The following is a 21,493-nucleotide window of genomic DNA, read 5'->3' on the forward strand; positions in this document are numbered from 1 at the left end:
AAATGCGCCTGTGGCTCTATAATCATATAAAACAGGTTTCTATAACCTGTCACTCACGTCACAAATGTGTCCAAGGGGACGTCTCACGATGCAGGGTGCCCGGCTGCAGCCATCTCCTTTCGGTGCCCAGCGCCACCCTCTGAATTGAAATCGCCGCCCTCCCTTTTATTAGAGCCGCCTTCTCAGCCAGATCGCACGGGAGCATCAGGTTATACCTAGTGCGCACACGCGGGGACTCATGGCAGCGGCCTCGTTATGCAAAGTGCGCCGGCCGGCCGGCGCATGTGCACTTCGCATAACGAGGCCGCTGCCAGGAGTAACCTGATGCACCCATGCGATCTGGCTGAGGAGGCAGCTCTAATGAAAGTGAGAGCGGCGATTTCAATTCAGAGGGCGGCGCTGGGCACCGAAAGGAGATGGCTGCAGCCGGGCACCCTGCATCGTCAGACGTCCCCTTGGACACATTTGTGCCGTGAGTGACAGGTTATAGAAACCTGTTTTATATGATTATAGAGCCACAGGCGCATTTGATAAGGTCACTTTAGGATTCTGTGTATTAGTAGGGACCTCGCCATATGTTTAGCTTATAGGCCTAAATTCTGATGACAGAATCCCTTTAAAGGGCTTCTGTCAGCCCACTAAACCGTTTTTTTTGTTGTTTTTTTGGTTAATAATATTCCCTACATTGCGAGCTCCCTATACATAAGCTAAATATTCAGTGAAGTGGTGCTGTTCCGCAGAGGGACTCACCAGTGCGTGCTGCAGCTGAAACTCCACTATCGCCTTCTGCTGCTCGCACAGTCTGGCCAGCATGTGCAAGGTGGAGTTCCCGCATGTGGGCACGTCGCATATGAGGCGGTGAGCGGGAAGGCTGTAGGCCTCAATTAAACATTTGTTTGCCCAAAATGGCTGTATTTCAAATACCTGAATCAAACCCCTGTATGTAAAGGGTGTATCTCACACGGCCCGACCCACAGTAGGCCTCAATTAAAGATTTCTTTGCCCAAAATGTCTGTATTTCAAATTCCTGAATCAACTCCTGTGTTTAAAGGGTGTATCTCACACGGCCTGACCCACAGTAGCCCTGAATTAAAGATTTGTGCACCAAATGGCGATATTTCAAATATCTGAATATAACCCAAATGTATAAAGGGTGTATCTCACAATGTCATATGCAGCAAAGGCTGCCAAATAAACTTTTTTTGCCCAAATGGGTGTTTGTTTAATAAGTGAATATGGCAGCAGTATATAACCCAGGAATTTCAAACGTCAAGATGCTGCAAGACCTGAAATATTGTGTATTTTGCCACAAAAAGGGTGTTTTATTAATGAAAGAATATAAGCCCTCTATATACAGGGTGTATCTTACACAGCCTGACCCACTGTAGGCCTCAATTAAACATTAGTTTGCCCAAAATGGCTGTATTTTAAATACCTGAATTAAACCCCTGTATTTAAAGGGTTTATCTCACACGGCCTGACAAACAATAGGCCTCAATTAAAGATTTATTTGCCCAAAATGGCTGTATTTCAAACACCTGACTCAAACCCCTGTATTTAAAGGGTGTATCTCACATGGTCTGACCAACAGACTGAGGGGGTAGGTCATGTTTTTTTTTTTTTATAGAGCAAGTTATTATGGATACAGCGATACCTAATATGTATCCTTTATTTTATTTATGTTTTTACACAATGATTTTCATTTTTGAAACAAAAAAAATCATGTTTTAGTGTTTCCATAGTCTGAGAGACATAATTTTTTCAGTTTTTCTTTCTTGGGTAGGGTATGATTTTTGCTGGATGAGATGACGGTTTGATTGGCACTAATTTGGGGTGCATATGACTTTTTGATCGCTTGCTATTACACTTTTTGTGATGTAAGGTGACAAAAAATGGTTTATTTAGCACAGTTTTTATTTTTTATGGTGTTCATCTGAGGGGTTAGGTCATGTGATATTTTTATAGAACCGGTCGATACGGACCCGGCAATACCTAATATGTATACTTTTTTTATTTATGTAAGTTTTACACAATAATATCATTTTTTTAACAAAAATCATCATCCTTTAGTGTCTCCATATTCTGAGAGCCATAGTTTTTTCAGTTTTTGGGCGATTATCTTAGTTAGGGTCTCATTTTTTGCAGGATGTGATGACGGTTTGATTGGCTCTATTTTGGGGTGCATATGAGTTTTTGATTGCTTGCTATTACACTTTTTGTGATGTAAGGTGACAAAAAAGGGTTTATTTAGCACAGGTTTTTTTTTTTTTTTACGGTGTTCATCTGAGGGGTTAGGTCATGTGATATTATTAGACCCGGTTGATTCGGACGCGGCGATACCTAATATGTATACTTTTTTATTTATGTAAGTTTTACTCAATAACAGCTTTTTTTAAAACAAAAAAATGATGTTTTAGGCCTCTTTCACACGAGCGTGACGGATTAGGTCCTGATGCGATCAGGGTGCGTTCAGTGAAACTTGCACTATTTTGGAAGCAAGTTCAATGAGTTTTGTCTGCGATTGCGTTCAGTTGTTCAGTTTTTTCAGCGCGGGTGCAATGCGTTTTGATGCGTTTTTCACGCGCGTGATAAAAAACTGAAGGTTTACAAACAACATCTCTCAGCAACCATCAGTGAAAAACTCATTGCACCTGCACTTGCTTGCGGATGCAATGCGTTTTTCACTGAAGCCCCATTTACTTCTATGAGGCCAGGGATGCATGAAAAACGCAGAATATAGAACATGCTGCGATTTTTATGCAACGCACAACTGATGCGTGAAAAACAACGCTTATGTACACAGACCCATTGAAATGAATGAGTCAGGATTCAGTGCGGGTGCTATGCGTTCACGTCACGCATTGCACCCGCACGGAAAACTCGCTCGTGTGAAAGGGGCCTTAGTGTCTCCATATTCTGAGCCATTTTTTTTTTTATGGGCGATTGTCTCAGGTAGGGGTTAATTTTTTGCGGGATGAGGTGACGGTTAGATTGGTACTATTTTGGTGGGCATACGCCTTTTTGATCGCTTGCTGCCTTTTGTGATGTAAGGTGACAAAAAAATTGTTTATTTAGCACAGTTTCTATTTTTTTTTTTTTACGGTGTTCATCTGAAGGTTTTGGGTTTTTTTTTCACTTTATTTTTTGTCCCACTTTGCGACTTCAACTTTTGGGGGTCTAATCCTTTACAATACATTCCAATACTTCTGCATTGGAATGTATTGGCTGTATGAGTAATACAGTGAGTATTACTCATACAGCTTCTGGCCTGTGAGATCCAGGGGGCTGAATCTCACAGGCTCGTCACAGGAAGGCAGCACCGATGCCTCAGGTAGGCATCACGCTTCCTTCCATGCCATCAGGTCCCCCCTACAGCCCCATGGGGACCCGATGGCAATTCCACCCACCGCACCAGGTAAAAGCCGCAAACCGCAGGTCTGAATTGACGGGTCACAGGACCCCCCCGCGCATTTAGCCAAGGTGCCTGCTCAATGATTTGAGCAGGCACCTTGTTCCGATCACCGCCCGCCACGGTGATCGGAAATACACAGGGCGTACCGGTACGCCCTGTGTCCTTAAGTATCGGGACATCAGGGCATACCGGTACACCCTGTGTCCTGTAGAGGTTAAGAGTGTCATCCACAGGGCCCTGCCCCCTTAAAGCTAACCTGCAGCAGTGAAGAAAAATGGCTGGGTTGTTATGGAAACCTGGTGTAAAACTGTGTGTATGTGGAGACTAAGGTCTTGCAAGCTTCTATTGGTTGATAAGGATCATGTGACCAGGCTTCTATTGGCTAATGCATTTTTTGGGAATATCTCAGAAACTGTACGTGCTAAAGAGATGAGACCCGGTCTAAAACCTTCCCAGACAACTGATGTACCTATGTGCCAAATTTCGTGATTGCAAATGTGATGGTGCGGATTCCTTTAGCGGACATACACACATACAGACACTCAGCTTTATATATTAGAAATATATATTAACATACACACGCATACACGAGGGGTGTTCAATAAGCAATAAGTTATCTACCTGAATATGAAAAGAAAAATTCTAAGAAAATTGAACTTACTACTTCAATGTATAAGCCCCCTTGACTTCAACACACTTCGCATCCAATAATCAGATGCCCTCAGAATAGGAGACTTCTTGCTGCTGCAGGAACCCTGTTATTCTTTGACTGCATTATCATCAGGAAATGATTGCCCGTGCAGAAGTTTCTTCAGGTTCCTCAGGTTCCAAAAGAGAAAGTAATCACTGAGTGCCAGGTATGGACTGTAGGGTGGATGGTTAAGCTCCATTCCCTGATAGCAGCTTGTAACTTGCGAAACTGGCTTATTGTTGTGAAGAATTGTCGTGAAACAACTTCCCATGGTCTTTTTTCTTTGATTGCCTCATGTAATGCCTTCATCGTTGAAGCATAGGTGTCTCCATTAATTGTTGTCTTGTGTGGCATGAATTCTAGTAATAAAACGCCTTCTGTATCCCAAAAAAACTGTTGTCATGATCTTTCCACCTGACTGCTGCACACAAAATTAGTGGGGGCATCTTATACTGGCACATTATGGGGGCACTATGGTGTTGGAGGGGGGAAAGAACACTATGGAGACATATTATATAGGCACATTATGGGGGCACTATGAAGGGGCATTTACCCTGGCACATTATGGGGGACGCTATGGGGGAGTCTTATTCTGGCACATTATGGGGGCACTATGGAGTTGGGGGGAGAACACTATGGGGGGAATATTATATGGGCACATTATAGGGGCACTATGGTGCAGGGCAAGGAGCGCTATGGGGGCATTTTATACTGGCACATTATGGGGGATACATTGGGGAAGGGGAGAGTACCACTTGGAACCAAACCCAAGTTCGGGAAATGTTTTTTTACAGTACAAATTAATTTATGGAGCCAATACATTCTAATACTGTACAGAGCTCCTGCTCTGTACAGTATTAGAACAAAGTTTTATGCGGAACGACTTCGGATGTTTCATCCAAAGTCGATTTGCTCATCCCTAGACATAATGTTTACACTATTAGTGTCAGGGGCACTATTTTCTGGTTGCAGTTATTTTAGGGCAGTGTGTGCCAATAATTATTGAAGGGGCACTATCTTTGTGGTACTAGTGTTATCATGGGGATTATCTGTTTCTGTAGTATAGTATTGGGAGCACAGCGGGCACTGTATTGGGGGTACTATCTGTGTGGTACTAGTATTATCAGGTGGATTATCTGTTTCTGTATTATAGTATTGGGGAGAACAGCGGGCACAGTATTGGAGATGGCAGGATGAGTTGTTCAGAAGGTAGAAGGAGGATGGAAAAGTAGGAGCCTAAGATGTTTTTTTGTCAAACTGCAGAGACAAGAGATGGGTGAAAAATCATCATGGGGGTCTGGTCTGAAAGGAGAAGATGAGGAAAGAGAACATCTACATCAGAGGCGACATCACTGGATGTAAGAGGTATGTGGCACTGTATTCTGGATAGCACTGAATATATTGTGTATGCAAATATGTCTTCAGTGCTAGGTACTGTCATGGACGTACCAAGACATACGGCCGTCCCGGCGACAGTGAGCGGTAGAGATGTCCCGAACTATTCGCCGGCGAACAGTTCCCGGCAAACATCGCTTGTTCGCATTCGCCGCGGCGGGCGAACATATGCGATGTTCAGTCCACCCCCTATTTGTCATCATTGAGCAAACTTTGACCTGTACATCACAGTCAGCAGACACATTCCAGCCAATAAGCAGCATACCCTCCCTCCCAGACCCTCCCACCCCCTAGCAAAAAGCAAGGACAGCATCCATCTTAGATTCATTCGGAAGCTGCAGTCTTAGTGAGAGGAGGGACAGTGCAGCTGCTGCTGATTTAATAGGGAAATCGATAGCTAAGCCAGTGTATTCAGTGTCCACCCCAGTCCTGAAAGACTCATCTGATCTGCTGTAAGGACTGCGTCCTGACAGCACCCCAAAAAGCCCTTTTTAGGGCTAGAACATCAGTCTGGTTTTTTTTCCCCCTCTGTAATCTAATTGCAGTTGCCTGCCAGCGTGTGTGTGTCAGGCCAACAGCGTATACTGTGCCCACTTGCCCAGTGCCACCACTCATATCTGGTGTCACAGTAGCTTGCATTTAAAAAAGAAAAAAAACTTTTTTTACTGTAATATAATTGCAGTTAGTTGCCTGCAAGAGTGTGTGTCAGGCCCACAGCGTCAGCGTGTACTGTGCCAACTACTGCCAGTGCACTGTGACACCACTCATATCTGGTGTCACAGAAGATTACATTTAAACAAAAACAGCTATTTTGACTGTAATATAATTGCAGTTAGTTGCCTGCAAGCGTGTGTGTCAGGCCAACAGTGTCAGCGTGTACTGTGCCAACTACTGCCAGTGCACAGTGCCACCACTCATATCTGGTGTCACAGGAGATTACATTTAAACAAAAACAGCTATTTTGAATGTAATATAATTGCAGTTAGTTGCCTGCAAGCGTGTGTGTCAGGCCAACAGTGTCAGCGTGTACTGTGCCAACTACTGCCAGTGCACAGTGCCACCACTCATATCTGGTGTCACAGGAGATTACATTTAAAAAAACAACAACAATTTTGACTGTAATATAATTTCAGTTAGTTGCCTGCAAGCGTGTGTGTCAGGCCTACAGCGTCAGCGTGTACTGTGCTAACTACTGCCAGTGCACAGTGTCACCAGTGCTACTCATATCTGGTGTCACAGTAGATTACATTAAAAAGATAAAATACAATTTTTGACTGTAATATAATTGCAGTTAGTTACATGCAAGCGTGTGTGTCAGGCCTACAGCGTCAGCGTGTACTGTGCCAACTACTGCCAGTGCACAGTGCCACCACTCATATCTGGTGTCACAGTAGCTTGCACGCATAGTACAACTAATCTGAAAAAAATGACAGGCAGAGACAGGCCACCCCGCAGGGGCCGTCGTGGTCGTGGTGCTGTGATTCCCTTTAGCCCTAGAATAATGCCCAGTGTTCTAAGGCCACGTACCCTGAACTCGAAGAGTTCTGAGGACGGTATAAGCAGAAAGTGCCTGAAATGTTACTGAATTACCGGAAGTCAGAAAGGATGCAGCAGTTCTAAAACAAGTTAAAAAGTATGCTTTACACAGCGTATAAGGGTGATGTCACAGCACAACGGGAATCTAACAGGGGAAGAGGTGAAAGTAATCCTCCTCCTACCACGACCACGCCGGCAAGGACAGGACACTTTATAGACGTGTTGTTGATGGAGGACATGCAGAGCTTTTTAAGTCCTACGCATCGCCACAGCCCTTCGGAGTCCACCCTCAGAGAACGACTCGACCGACAGGTAGCAGACTACAATATAACGATAGTGAAGGAGATGCACAGGAATGCTGATCCTCCAAACAAGGGTGCTCACAGTCCCACAGTGTCACCCCACTGTTGAATAGAGTAAAAAATTATAGATAAAAAGACTGGGCACACCTAGGATATGAGGACAAATGCTTTAATTAGTAAATATTTTGATAAAACAAAATTGAATAAAATGCAATAGAATAAAGTTGAATTACAATCGGGTAGATCAATTTAAGACATTCAATACCAATACTCTAAATTATAAAAATAGCAGCAATATGCAAAGTGCATTAGTAACAGTAGAGGTGGTAGCGGTTAAGGGTAGTCTATAGCTTCTGCAATAATATATCTACTTGAGGGAAAATAGATAGACTTTGTTACTTTGTAGCATACATAATGTTTGTGGATCCACCTGTGGAGAATAAGATAGTTTCTAGCCAGCGCAGTCCTAAATAAATCCTCGATGTATCCAAAGAGAGGGGGATTTAAAGTGCCGTCTGTAGAGTCCTTCAATATAGCATTTGTTAGATACTAATACACTGTGCACTTCGTAATCAATAATTGTTTGTAGATGTATCCTCGACACTAAGTGCACACCATATACCTAACTCGGCGGCGTCCCGCTAACACTCAAAGTTTTAAGTTAGGGTGGTGTGCCAACTTTAGCTGGATTACTGTGCCGGATTTATAAATGAAAACGGTCTTACCGGTCTGTTAGATCTCCGTTCTCAACTGCGGATGAGTTCTTCTGTCCAGGGGAAGCTTGCTCAAGTTAGTTTTTTCAGTTAGGGAGATATCGTCTTCACCGCGTTAGATGTTTGCTCCACGTGGGTTAGCTTGTGCCCGCGGTGACGCTTTACTCCCTTCACCTTACGAGCTAGAGCTTCTCACTGGTTTGTTGCAATGTCCTTAGGTAGGTCCGGAGATGTGGTGCACTCACATAGGTTCGGGGGTCAGACCCCCGAACCTATGTGAGTGCACCACATCTCCGGACCTACCTAAGGACATTGCAACAAACCAGTGAGAAGCTCTAGATCGTAAGGTGAAGGGAGTAAAGCGTCACCGCGGGCACAAGCTAACCCACGTGGAGCAAACATCTAACGCGGTGAAGACGATATCTCCCTAACTGAAAAAACTAACTTGAGCAAGCTTCCCCTGGACAGAAGAACTCATCCGCAGTTGAGAACGGAGATCTAACAGACCGGTAAGACCGTTTTCATTTATAAATCCGGCACAGTAATCCAGCTAAAGTTGGCACACCACCCTAACTTAAAACTTTGAGTGTTAGCGGGACGCCGCCGAGTTAGGTATATGGTGTGCACTTAGTGTCGAGGATACATCTACAAACAATTATTGATTACGAAGTGCACAGTGTATTAGTATCTAACAAATGCTATATTGAAGGACTCTACAGACGGCACTTTAAATCCCCCTCTCTTTGGATACATCGAGGATTTATTTAGGACTGCGCTGGCTAGAAACTATCTTATTCTCCACAGGTGGATCCACAAACATTATGTATGCTACAAAGTAACAAAGTCTATCTATTTTCCCTCAAGTAGATATATTATTGCAGAAGCTATAGACTACCCTTAACCGCTACCACCTCCACTGTTACTAATGCACTTTGCATATTGCTGCTATTTTTATAATTTAGAGTATTGGTATTGAATGTCTTAAATTGATCTACCCGATTGTAATTCAACTTTATTCTATTGCAGGTAGCAGACTACCTCGCCTTAACTAAAGATATCGACACTCTGAGGAGCGATGAACCCCTTGACTACTGGGTGTGCAGGCTTGACCTGTGGCCTGAGCTATCCCAATTTGCAATAGAACTTCTGGCCTGCCCCGCTTCAAGTGTCCTGTCAGAAAGGACCTTCAGTGCAGCAGGAGGTATTGTCACTGAGAAGAGAAGTCATCTAGGTCAAAAAAGTCTAGATAACCTCACCTTTATTAAGATGAATGAGGCATGGATCCCAAAGGGACTGACAGTGGGTGATACATTTGACTAAAAAAGGCTGATGAGATGAGCTGCCTTGGGCTAAAAATGGTCCACACGCTCGTGTATTTTATCTCTGCATGCCGGATGACTTGCGTGACTTCTCCGCCACCAACTAGGGTTCAAGCCGCAATGTTTTAGTGCACTTTCTGCCTGGAAAACATCAATTTTTCCGGCCGCTGCTACGGCAGCGGCTGCAACAATATCTAATTTTTCAGGCATGTGTACATGCCTAATTTTTCTGGCCTCTGGTGCTGCACTGTGGCTGCAAAAAAAAAAGGCACATACATGTGTCAATTCCCATTTGTGATCGCTACCTTGTTGTGGTGAAGGGGCTTGCGTATCACAATTAAGCGATCACCTCTATGAGTGTGTTGGCAATGGCAATGTTGGCACACCCCAGATGATAAGGTCGTTGCTTCATTGTGAACAGACCAAAAGCGATCGGCTGGATAATTTTGCATAGAAAAAACATACATTTTCATTGTGATCATCTAAGGTGATCATTAAAGCCTACTAGGCCAACAATGGGCCCACACTGCAGAATCATTGTTTTCTGGGTCACTTAACTGTCACTGAACTACCTCAGCACGACCATAGGCTTTGAAAAACCGCCATCGCCTGCAATCTGCCAAACGTGCGCACGAGCACAGTCATCACTACACCAAGATTGACGCATAGAGGAATAAAGTTTATGTCATGAGTGTGTCAACTATTGACAACTTTTTAACATTCGATACATGTCCCCTGATAGGGGACGTAACAGGGATTAAACTGATAGGAATAGTACTACTTAACACACCACTCATATAGGGTAGCACAGTACATTGCACGGCGCACGCGCAGTGCCCCAAATTGGAAGTAGGAGGACCAACCAAGCATCTTTTTCCATCTCCCGGTTCCTAAAATCTATTCCATAGACTGGCCCCTGATAGGGGACGTAACAGGGATTAAACTGATAGGAATAGTACTACTTAACCCCTTAAGGACACAGGGCGTACCGGTACGCCCTATTTCCCGAGTCCTTAAGGACCAAGGGCGTACCGGTACGTCCTGACTTAAAATCGGCATTCCGGCGCCGCGGGGGTTAATCGGAACGGGATTTCGGCTGAAATCATTCAGCCGGCATCCCGTAACAACGCAGGGGGGGGTCATTTGACCCCCCCGTATCGGCGATCGCAGAAAACCGCAGGTCAATTCAGACCTGCGGTTTTCTGCGTTTCCGGTCCATTCGGGTGTCCGGTGACCCGATGAACCGGAAAAAGACTGCGATCGGTGGCGTAATTATACACCACCAATCGCAGTCCGAGGATTTGAGGAGGCGGTGCTGGCCCTGGTGCTGAACACTGCTGTCCAGGGTGCTGATTGGTGCAGGGGAGAGAGGCGCGAGATTCAAACTTCCTGCGCTCCTCTCTCCCCTCCTCTTCCTGTTCTGCACGAGCACCCGGCAGCATCGTCCAGCACCAGCTCCTGTGTCCCCCTAATCGCCATCCATCACCCTCCTGCACCCATCGCCACCCAGGTAGGTTAGGGTCAGTGAGGGAGAGGCATCGTTAGGCAGGGAAAGAAGGGAAAAGTTAGTTAGGAAAAAAAAAAAAAAAAAAAACTTTTAACTTTTACACAAAACTTTTTTTGATCCATCTATCAGACCCCAGACCCCCCCCTGCCACTTGCCCCCCCCCTACCAGCCCCCCACCACCACCAGCCCCCCCACCCCCTCCACCCATCCCCCCACCACTCCCCCCAACCCCCCCCCCCCCCACCACTAGCCCCCTCACCACCACTTTTTTTTCTGCGTTCGCTGACTGGTCGGCACTTTTTAGCGTCCGTCCACTGTTAGCGCATCGCCTGCCCCACCGCTGATCAGCGTTGTACCGCTAATCAGCAACTTTTTTTTTTTCCTAACACTTGCCCTTTTTTCCTTTTTTTAGTACGCGAACACCCGTTGCCCCCACACACACGCACATATAATAAAGTTTTACACACACGCACACCTACACGCACACACACCCATGGCCCGCCGGGTGTTCTCGGCCGAGGAGGCATATGCCCAGATTGCCTCCGACTCCGAGAGCCCCAGTGAGGATGAGGATGACCCCACATTCCTCTTATCATCAGCATCCTCCTCATCATCATCGGATGACGATGAGCCACCAAGGCGGCGGAGACGCCGCCAGGCGGAGCCAGGGGCCGCACATGCTAGGGATCCTGTGGCCCACCCTAGTACGAGCCGCCCTGGGGTTCGTACTGGTTTCCCGGCCCACCAAATAAGTTCACCGGAGACCCCTGCCGATGAACTTAGCTGGTGTCCCCCAGTGGACTTTGAGCCTGAGATTCCGGATTTCGCTGGCAATCCTGGAATCCAGATTCCCACAGTGGGGTTTACTGAAATTGACTATTTTAGTTTTTTTTTCAGTAACCCACTGGTGAATTTGATGGTGGAGCAGACGAATCTGTACGCCCAACAGTTCGTCGCTCAAAACCCAGGCTCAGTTTTGGCTAGACCCGGTGGCTGGACGCCGGTCAGTGCAGCCGAAATGAGGACATTTTGGGGCCTCGTGCTGCATATGGGTCTAGTCCAAAAACCCAGTGTCAGGCAATACTGGAGTGGGGACGTCCTGTACCAGACCCCACTGTACAGTATGGTCATGACACGCTCCCGGTTTGAGGCCATCCGGAAATGTCTGCATTATTCCGATAATGCAGCATGTCCACCCCGAGGTGATCCTGCCTATGACCGGCTGTATAAGATACGGCCTGTCATCGATCACTTTGGGGCCACATTTCAGCAGGCCTACGTACCTGGAAGGGAGGTCGCGGTTGATGAGTCGCTCATTGCGTTCAAGGGGAGACTCAGTTTCCGCCAATATATTCCCACAAAGCGAGCGAGGTATGGCGTGAAGCTATACAAAATTTGTGAGAGTACCTCAGGGTACACTTACAAATTTCGTGTGTACGAGGGGCGAGATTCCCGTATTCAACCCCCAGAATGTCCCCCCACTCTGGGTGTTAGCGGGAAACTCGTGTGGGACCTTATGTACCCACTGCTGGATAATGGTTACCACTTGTACGTGGATAACTTTTATACCAGCATTCCCTTGTTCAGGTCCCTTGCCGCCAGATCTACGTTCGCTTGTGGGACCGTGCGGAAAATCAGCGCGGCCTCCCTGCCTACCCCCCCCAGGTACCTATCCCCAGGGGTGAGACCCGTGCACTTACCAGTGGAAACCTGTTGCTGGTCAGGTATAAGGACAAGAGGGATGTCCTTATGCTGTCCACAATCCACGGTAACGGCACCACCCCAGTCCCTGTGCGAGGTACCGCGGCAACGGTCCTCAAGCCCGATTGTATCGTCGACTACAATCGGTATATGGGAGGAGTTGATCTCTCGGATCAAGTCCTCACGCCATATAACGCCATGCGCAAAACCCGGGCATGGTACAAAAAAGTTGCGGTCTACTTGGTGCAGGTTGCCATGTACAACTCTTTTGTACTATCCCGAAGCGCTGGCAGCACAGGGACATTCCTCCAATTCTATGAGGCAGTCCTCAAGGACCTGATCTTTTCGGACCGGGAAAGAGCAGGCCGGAGTACCTCGGGAACTGGAGGCGCCCGGATCGTCCCTGGCCAACACTTTCCAGGTGTGGTCCCCCATACTGGAAAGAAGGGACGAACCCAAAAAAAGTGCAGAGTGTGTCGCAGGAGGGGGATACGGAAGGACACCACCACTCAGTGCGACACGTGCCCCGATCATCCGGGCCTCTGCGTTATCGATTGCTTCAGGGAGTATCACACTTCCATGGAGTACTAAATTTTTATAATCCCCAACAGTTCACTAGAGAACATAAAACACTATGGCTCTCAGACTTTGGAGACACGAAAACTATTTTTCTTTCCCCCAAAAATATTAGTTTTAGTGCAGGCATCCTCAAACTGCGGCCCTCCAGATGTTGTAAAACTATAACTCCCAGCATGCCCAGACAACCTACAGCCATCAGCAGGGCATGGTGGGAATTGTAGTTTTACAACATCTGGAGGGCCGCAGTTTTAGGATGCCTGCTTAGTGTCTCCAAAGTCTGAGAGCCATACATATTGGGCATCGTCGCGTGCGTAAAAGTCGTCGCTATAAAAATAACTTTTGACCAAACGCCTCGGATGAACGGTGTTAAAAATATAAAATAAAAACGGTGCCAAAACACCTATTTTTGGGCAAAATTTCAATTTAAATCCATTTTGCCGGTAATAAAGCAAGGGTTAACAGCCAAACAAAACTAAATATTTATTGCCCCGATTCTGTCGTTTGCAGAAACACCCCATATGTGGTCGTAAATGGCTATATAGCCGCACGGCAGGGCATAGAACGAAGGGAACGCCATACGGTTTCTGGAAGGCAGATTTTGATGGACAGTTTTTTTTTTGACACCATGTCCCATTAGAAGCCCCCCCTGATGTAGCCCAGACTAGAAACTCCAAAAAAGTGACCCCATCTAAGAAACTACACCCCTCAAGGTATTCAAAAGTTACTTTACAAACTATGTTAACCCTTTAGGTGTTCCACAAAACTAAATAGCGAATGTAGAAACAATTTTAGATTTTAATTTTTTTGTTACATTGCCTCAAAAAAGAGTAATATAGAGCAACCAAATATCAAATTTACCCCAAAAATAGTCCCAAAACAACAACCACCTTATCCCGTAGTTTCCTAGATGGGGTCACTTTTATGGAGTTTCTACTCTAGGGGTGCATCAGGGGGCTTGAAAGGGTACATGGTGTAAATAAACCAGTCCAGCAAAATCTGCCTTCCAAAAACCATATGGCGTTCCCCTTCTTCTATGTCCTGCCGTTTAGCCAAATAGTAGTTTACCACCACATATGGGGTGTTTCTGCAAACTACAGAATCAGGGCAACCCATTTTGAGTGTTGTTTGGCAGTTAACCCTTGTTTTACTCCTAGAAAAAATTGATTATATTGGAAAATTTTCCAAAAAATTGAAATTTCATAATTGTTTCTCCATCTGCCATTAACTCTTGTGGAACACCTAAAGGGTTAACAAAGTTTGTAAACCCAGTTTTGAATACCTTGAGGGGTGTACTTTCTTAGATGGAGTCACTTTTTGAAATTTCTATTCTAGGGGTGCAACAGGGGGCTTCAAATGGGACATGGTATAAACAAAACCAGTCCTGCAAAATCTGCCTTCCAAAACCCATATGGTGTTCCCCTCCTTCTATGTGCTACCGTTCGGCCAAACAGTAGTTTACGACCACATATGGGGTGTTTTTGCAAACTACAGAATCAGGGCAACCCATTTTGAGTGTTGTTTGGCAGTTAACCCTTGTTTTACTCCTAGAAAAAATTGATTATATTGGAAAATTTTCCAAAAAATTGAAATTTCATAATTGTTTCTCCATCTGCCATTAACTCTTGTGGAACACCTAAAGGGTTAACAAAGTTTGTAAACCCAGTTTTGAATACCTTGAGGGGTGTACTTTCTTAGATGGAGTCACTTTTTTGAAATTTCTATTCTAGGGGTGCAACAGGGGGCTTCAAATGGGACATGGTATAAACAAAACCAGTCCTGCAAAATCTGCCTTCCAAAACCCATATGGTGTTCCCCTCCTTCTATGTGCTACCGTTCGGCCAAACAGTAGTTTACGACCACATATGGGGTGTTTTTGCAAACTACAGAATCAGGGCAACCCATTTTGAGTGTTGTTTGGCAGTTAACCCTTGTTTTACTCCTAGAAAAAATTGATTATATTGGAAAATTTTCCAAAAAATTGAAATTTCATAATTGTTTCTCCATCTGCCATTAACTCTTGTGGAACACCTAAAGGGTTAACAAAGTTTGTAAACCCAGTTTTGAATACCTTGAGGGGTGTACTTTCTTAGATGGAGTCACTTTTTTGAAATTTCTATTCTAGGGGTGCAACAGGGGGCTTCAAATGGGACATGGTATAAACAAAACCAGTCCTGCAAAATCTGCCTTCCAAAACCCATATGGTGTTCCCCTCCTTCTATGTGCTACCGTTCGGCCAAACAGTAGTTTACGACCACATATGGGGTGTTTTTGCAAACTACAGAATCAGGGCAACCCATTTTGAGTGTTGTTTGGCAGTTAACCCTTGTTTTACTCCTAGAAAAAATTGATTATATTGGAAAATTTTCCAAAAAATTGAAATTTCATAATTGTTTCTCCATCTGCCATTAACTCTTGTGGAACACCTAAAGGGTTAACAAAGTTTGTAAACCCAGTTTTGAATACCTTGAGGGGTGTACTTTCTTAGATGGAGTCACTTTTTTGAAATTTCTATTCTAGGGGTGCAACAGGGGGCTTCAAATGGGACATGGTATAAACAAAACCAGTCCTGCAAAATCTGCCTTCCAAAACCCATATGGTGTTCCCCTCCTTCTATGTGCTACCGTTCGGCCAAACAGTAGTTTACGACCACATATGGGGTGTTTTTGCAAACTACAGAATCAGGGCAACCCATTTTGAGTGTTGTTTGGCAGTTAACCCTTGTTTTACTCCTAGAAAAAATTGATTATATTGGAAAATTTTCCAAAAAATTGAAATTTCATAATTGTTTCTCCATCTGCCATTAACTCTTGTGGAACACCTAAAGGGTTAACAAAGTTTGTAAACCCAGTTTTGAATACCTTGAGGGGTGTACTTTCTTAGATGGAGTCACTTTTTTGAAATTTCTATTCTAGGGGTGCAACAGGGGGCTTCAAATGGGACATGGTATAAACAAAACCAGTCCTGCAAAATCTGCCTTCCAAAACCCATATGGTGTTCCCCTCCTTCTATGTGCTACCGTTCGGCCAAACAGTAGTTTACGACCACATATGGGGTGTTTTTGCAAACTACAGAATCAGGGCAACCCATTTTGAGTGTTGTTTGGCAGTTAACCCTTATTTTACTCCTGGAAAAAATTTATTATATTGGAAAATTTTCCAAAAAATAGAAATTTCAAAATTGTTTCTCCATCTGCCATTAACTCTTGTGGAACACCTAAAGGGTTAATAAAGTTTGAAAAAACAGTTTTGAATACCTTGAGGGGTGTAGTTTCTAGAATGGGGTCATTTTTGGGAGGTTTCTATTATCTAAGCCTCACAATATGACTTCAAACCTGAACTGGTCCATAAAAAGTGGGATTTTGAAGATTTCTCAAAAATTTCAAAATTTGCTTCTAAACTTCTAAGCCTTGTAACATCCCCAAAAAATAAAATATCATTCCCAAAATGCTACAAACATGAAGTAGACATATGGGGAATGTAAAGTCATCACAATTTTTGGGGGTATTACTATGTATTACAGAAGTAGAGAAACTGAAACTTTGAAATTTGCTAATTTTTCAAAATTTTTGGTAAAAAATGTATTTTTTTATGCAAAAAAAATAACTTTTTTGACCCAATTTTAGCAGTGTCATGAAGTACAATATGTGACGAAAAAACAATCTCAGAACGGCCTGGGTAAGTCAAAGCGTTTGAAAGTTATGAGCACTTAAAGTGACACTGGTCAGATTTGCAAAAAATGGCCCGGTCCTTAAGGTGAAAATGAGCCCGGTCCTTAAGGGGTTAACATACCACTCATATTGGGTAGCACAGCACATTGCACGGCACACTCGCAGTGCCCCAAATTGGAAGTAGCAGGACCAACCAAGCATCTTTTTCCATCTCCTGGTTCCTAAAATCTATTCCATAGACCGGACCATGATAGGGGACGTAACAGGGATTAAACTGATAGGAATAGTACTACTTAACATACCACTCATATAGGGTAGCACAGTACATTGCAATGCACACTCGCAGTGCCCCAAATTGGAAGTAGCAGGACCAACCAAGCATCTTTTTCCATCTCCCGGTTCCTAAAATCTATTCCATAGACCGGACCCTGATAGGGGACGTAACAGGGATTAAACTGATAGGAATAGTACTACTTAACATACCACTCATATAGGGTAGCACAGTACATTGCACGGCAAACGCGCAGTGCCCCAAATTAGAAGTAAGAGGACCGACCAAGCATCATTTTCCATCTCCCGGTTCCTAAAATCTATTCCATACACGTCCCCTGATAGGGGACGTAACAGGGATTAAACTGATAGTAATAGTACTACTTAACATACCACTCATATTGGAATTGCACAGTACATTGCACGGCGCACGAGCAGTGCCCTAAATTGGAAGTAAGAGGAACGACCAAGCATCTTTTTCCATCTCCCGGTTCCTAAAATCTATTCCATACACCGGCCCCTGATAAGGGACAAAACAGAGATTAAACTGGAAAGAACAGATTTTTTTATAAAGCCTCTGCGGAGCTGGGTATTTTTTGGCCGCGTTACTGAACGCTCATGCACAATGGCTGTAGGCTCATGCATCCTCTTGCGGAGGTGATAAACCTGGTCAGTCAAACCCAAGACAACATCATCGACCTCATCCCATATGTGTTTTTTCTGGAGCGCGCCCTGCGAAGAGTGCTGGATCAGGCCGTAGATGAGCATAAAGAGAAAGAGTTGTGGTCACCATCACCACCAGAAGCAGCCTTGTCGTCGTCGATTGTTGGACCTGCGGCAATGCAGAGAGAGGAGTCTGAAGAAGAGGAGTCAGAGGAGGAAGGTGGCTTTGAGGAGGTGGAAGACCAACCACAGCAGGCGTCCCAGAGGACTTGTTGTCACCTTTCGGGGACCCTTGGTGTTGTACGTGGCTGGGTGGAGGAAGAGACCTTCAATGACGTCAGTGAGGACAAGGAACGGGACATGTCTAGCTTGGTATCCAACCTTGTGAAAATGGGGAGTTTGCGGTTGTGCAAATGGACTGTTTGCGGTTGTTTGCGGTGCGTTAAACGGGGAGTTTGGTCTGTCACTGTGAAGCGGGCATAACCCTTGCACTACCTGATCGATACAACATCATACCTGATCGTATACACACACTGGATGTTTTAATGCATGTTATTCGAAACAATTTAGGAATGATAGGTGATTTATGCCCTTTATGGATTAAAACCCGACTCTGCGTCAACGACGTAATTTTCCATGGGAGTTTTGCCATGGATCCCCCTCCGGCATGCCACAGTCCAGGTGTTAGTCCCCTTGAAACAACTTTTCCATAACTACTGTGGCCAGAAAGAGTCCCTGTGGGTTTTAAAATTCGCCTGCCTATTGAAGTATATGGCGGTTCGCCCGTTCGCGAACATTTACGGAAATTCGCATTCGCCGTTCGCAAACAGAAAATGTTATGTTTGCAACATCTCTAGTGAGTGGCAGGAGATCTGTGAGACTGGCAACACGTGCTTTGATCTGACTGGTTTTCATTGTGGATAAATAGGCGTCTGTGTTGTTTCTGGTAATGGCCACACCCCTTGCCTCCAGGTGTTGCTAATGTGGTCATTTAACCTTCCTTATTTATAGTTGCTTCTCCCACAATGCTGTGCTGTTTATAGCTTCTGTGCCTGTAGATAGTTTGTGATTGGATCTCGGCTGAGTTCCTGGTGCTTCAATAGCTTCTTTGAAGTTAAGTTTTTTCTTTCCCTTTTGTATTTTGCTTGAGTTATGTGTGTTGCTTTTCCCTTTTGTTTGTATTAGGCCTGTAGAAGACTCCTGTTCGTCGTTCCTTTTGGATGCACAGGTAGTCCCCTCTCTGCCATTAGTACCAGGGTCCTATAGGGCTAGATAGGACTCTAGATATCCCTGCGTATTAACTCACCTACCTTTGGGGTCTGTTCATACTGGTAGTCAGTCAGGATTTTGGTTAGGGTTTTCACTAGGAGGTGTCCATCTTCCTTTCCTAGTTCTCAGGCCTGATTTCCTGTCGTCTCCCCCCCCACCCCCCTTTCTCCTATGCTTGGTGTGGTGTTTCCCTCCCACACCGAAACGTGACATTATAAACTGCCAAAACCGTCATTTGTTTGTTTGTTTGTGTGCAGCCATGGATCCTGCTGCTGCAGTGGCAGGTCAGCTGCAAGGGCTGTCTTTGGAGGTAGCTGACCTCCGCACAACCATCTTGCAGATGCAGAGATCACAGGCTGTTGGTCCTGGTGGTAGTGGTGGAGACCAGGCCTATCTGGAGCATAAAGTTGCCCTCCCAGACAGATTTTCTGGGGGACATGATAATTTAATTTTGTTTAGGGAGGCGTGCAAACTGTATTTAAGGCTATGTCCACACTCATCTGGGGATGAGAAACAGCGAGTCGGTGTGGTTATTTCCTTTCTTAAGGAGAATGCGCAGTCATGGGCTTTTTCTCTGCTGACCAGATCGCAGTCTCTCCGGTCAGTAGATGAATTTTTTGGAGCTTTGAGTCTTATCTATGATTATTCGGATCGGACCTCTCTAGCCGAAATTAAGCTGCGCGGCCTTCGTCAGGGTGATCGTCATGGCTCCTTAGGATTTTTAAATGTTGGGTGGTATGTGTGTGTAGTGTATATATGGTATATTTATGTATGTGTACCATGTATATGGTGCATTTATGTGTATGTGTGTGGCATTTATATGGTGTATGTATATGTAAACATGTTTCATGACTACGTGTGTCAGCGGTTGAGTAGGGAACCTGTTGTTAAAACTTTGAATCCCACCCCTGGTGTCACCCACCAGGAAGAGACCTTTGACATCATCAAAATATCATAAATAATACTGGAAACTGTGCCAACTGAAATGCCTAATTCTTGAGCTATAACACTGACTTGACCCGACAATCTTCCAAAATCATGGCCTCTACTTTACAGCACATTTCCTATGAAAATGCTTAGACAGGTCCCACTGAACGGGGCTCATCAGCATAAAACACTCAAAAATCCCTTTTAATAATTCCTTTGTTTGTTTTATCATCAGATAAATGTGCCATATTCCCCTTGGAAATGTATGTTCATTTAACAGCAATGGTTCATTGCTTAAGTAATAATTACAATGTGTGTTCTTATGGTAACATTCAAATATGTAAGAACAGCATGTACCTTTGCTCTACACATTTGTCGGATAATAAGTTAGTGAAGTCCTCTCATTGACTTGAAAAAGTGTTCATGTCAGTGATATAAAGTGGCATGCCTATTGTGCTATTATGCAATAGGGAGTTAATACCATACATTTAAAATATGTGAGTTAAGTGGAAGCGAAATTCAAAGAAAAGTCAGCAGATGTTACAATGCAATTTCCTTAGCTGCAATTAAAATTGAACTTGAGCAATATTGCTCTTTATTCAATAGTTTTCATAAAATGGCTATACCATAATAAAACAGTAATAGAAGAACATGCTTATTCTAATGGAATCAATTCCCTGTGCCCCTTTAAAGAATACTGGGACAACATCCTGCTGCCATCTGCTGGTCATTTTTGTGTCTTAAAGACATTTTGATAAACACCAAACATATATGTGTTACATAGCCTTACATGTCTATCAAAGTATTATCGTGTCACATGCATTAACATATTTGGACTTCATGTAAAAAATATTATTATTCTTCTCTAACCCTTGCAGGGCATGGCTCATTTTATTTTATTAATTTTTTCATTTTTTCATTTTTTATTTCCTGCCTTCTAAGAGCCATAATTGCTTTCGCCTTCCATTCACATAGCTGTATGAGAGCTTGTTTTTTTTTGCAGGACAAGTTGTATTTTTTTATGTCATTGTTCATTTTACTATACGGTAGCTTGTATTAAAAAATGGGGAAAAAATCTTTGAGAGGTGAAATTGGGCAAAAATGTCCATTGTGCTCTAAAGATGACATAAGCTTAGTCTGCGGGTCAGTACAATTACAAAGATACCAAATTTATATAGCTTTTTTTACTCCTTTTAAAATAAAAATCTTTATTTTAAAAATAAAAAATCTTTTATTTGCATTGTTATATTCTTACAGCCATAACTTTTTTATAATGCTGTTTACAGAGCTGTGTGAGGGTTTAGTTTTTTTAAGGGCAAGCTGTAGTTTTTACAGAAACCTTATTGAGTACATGTGACTCTTTTATCACTTTTTATTCACTTTTTTAGGAGGAGCGAGGTGAACAAAAAACAAATCAGCCATTTTTTTTTCTATTACTGCATTCATAGCACAGGAAAATATATTTTATATTTTAATTGTTCCGACATACCAGTTACATCTATTTTTATACAGTATGTAAAATTGGAAAAAGGAGTGATTTGG

Source organism: Bufo gargarizans, chromosome 2 (assembly GCF_014858855.1).
Source record: "Bufo gargarizans isolate SCDJY-AF-19 chromosome 2, ASM1485885v1, whole genome shotgun sequence".
NCBI classification, from domain to species: Eukaryota; Metazoa; Chordata; class Amphibia; order Anura; family Bufonidae; genus Bufo; species Bufo gargarizans.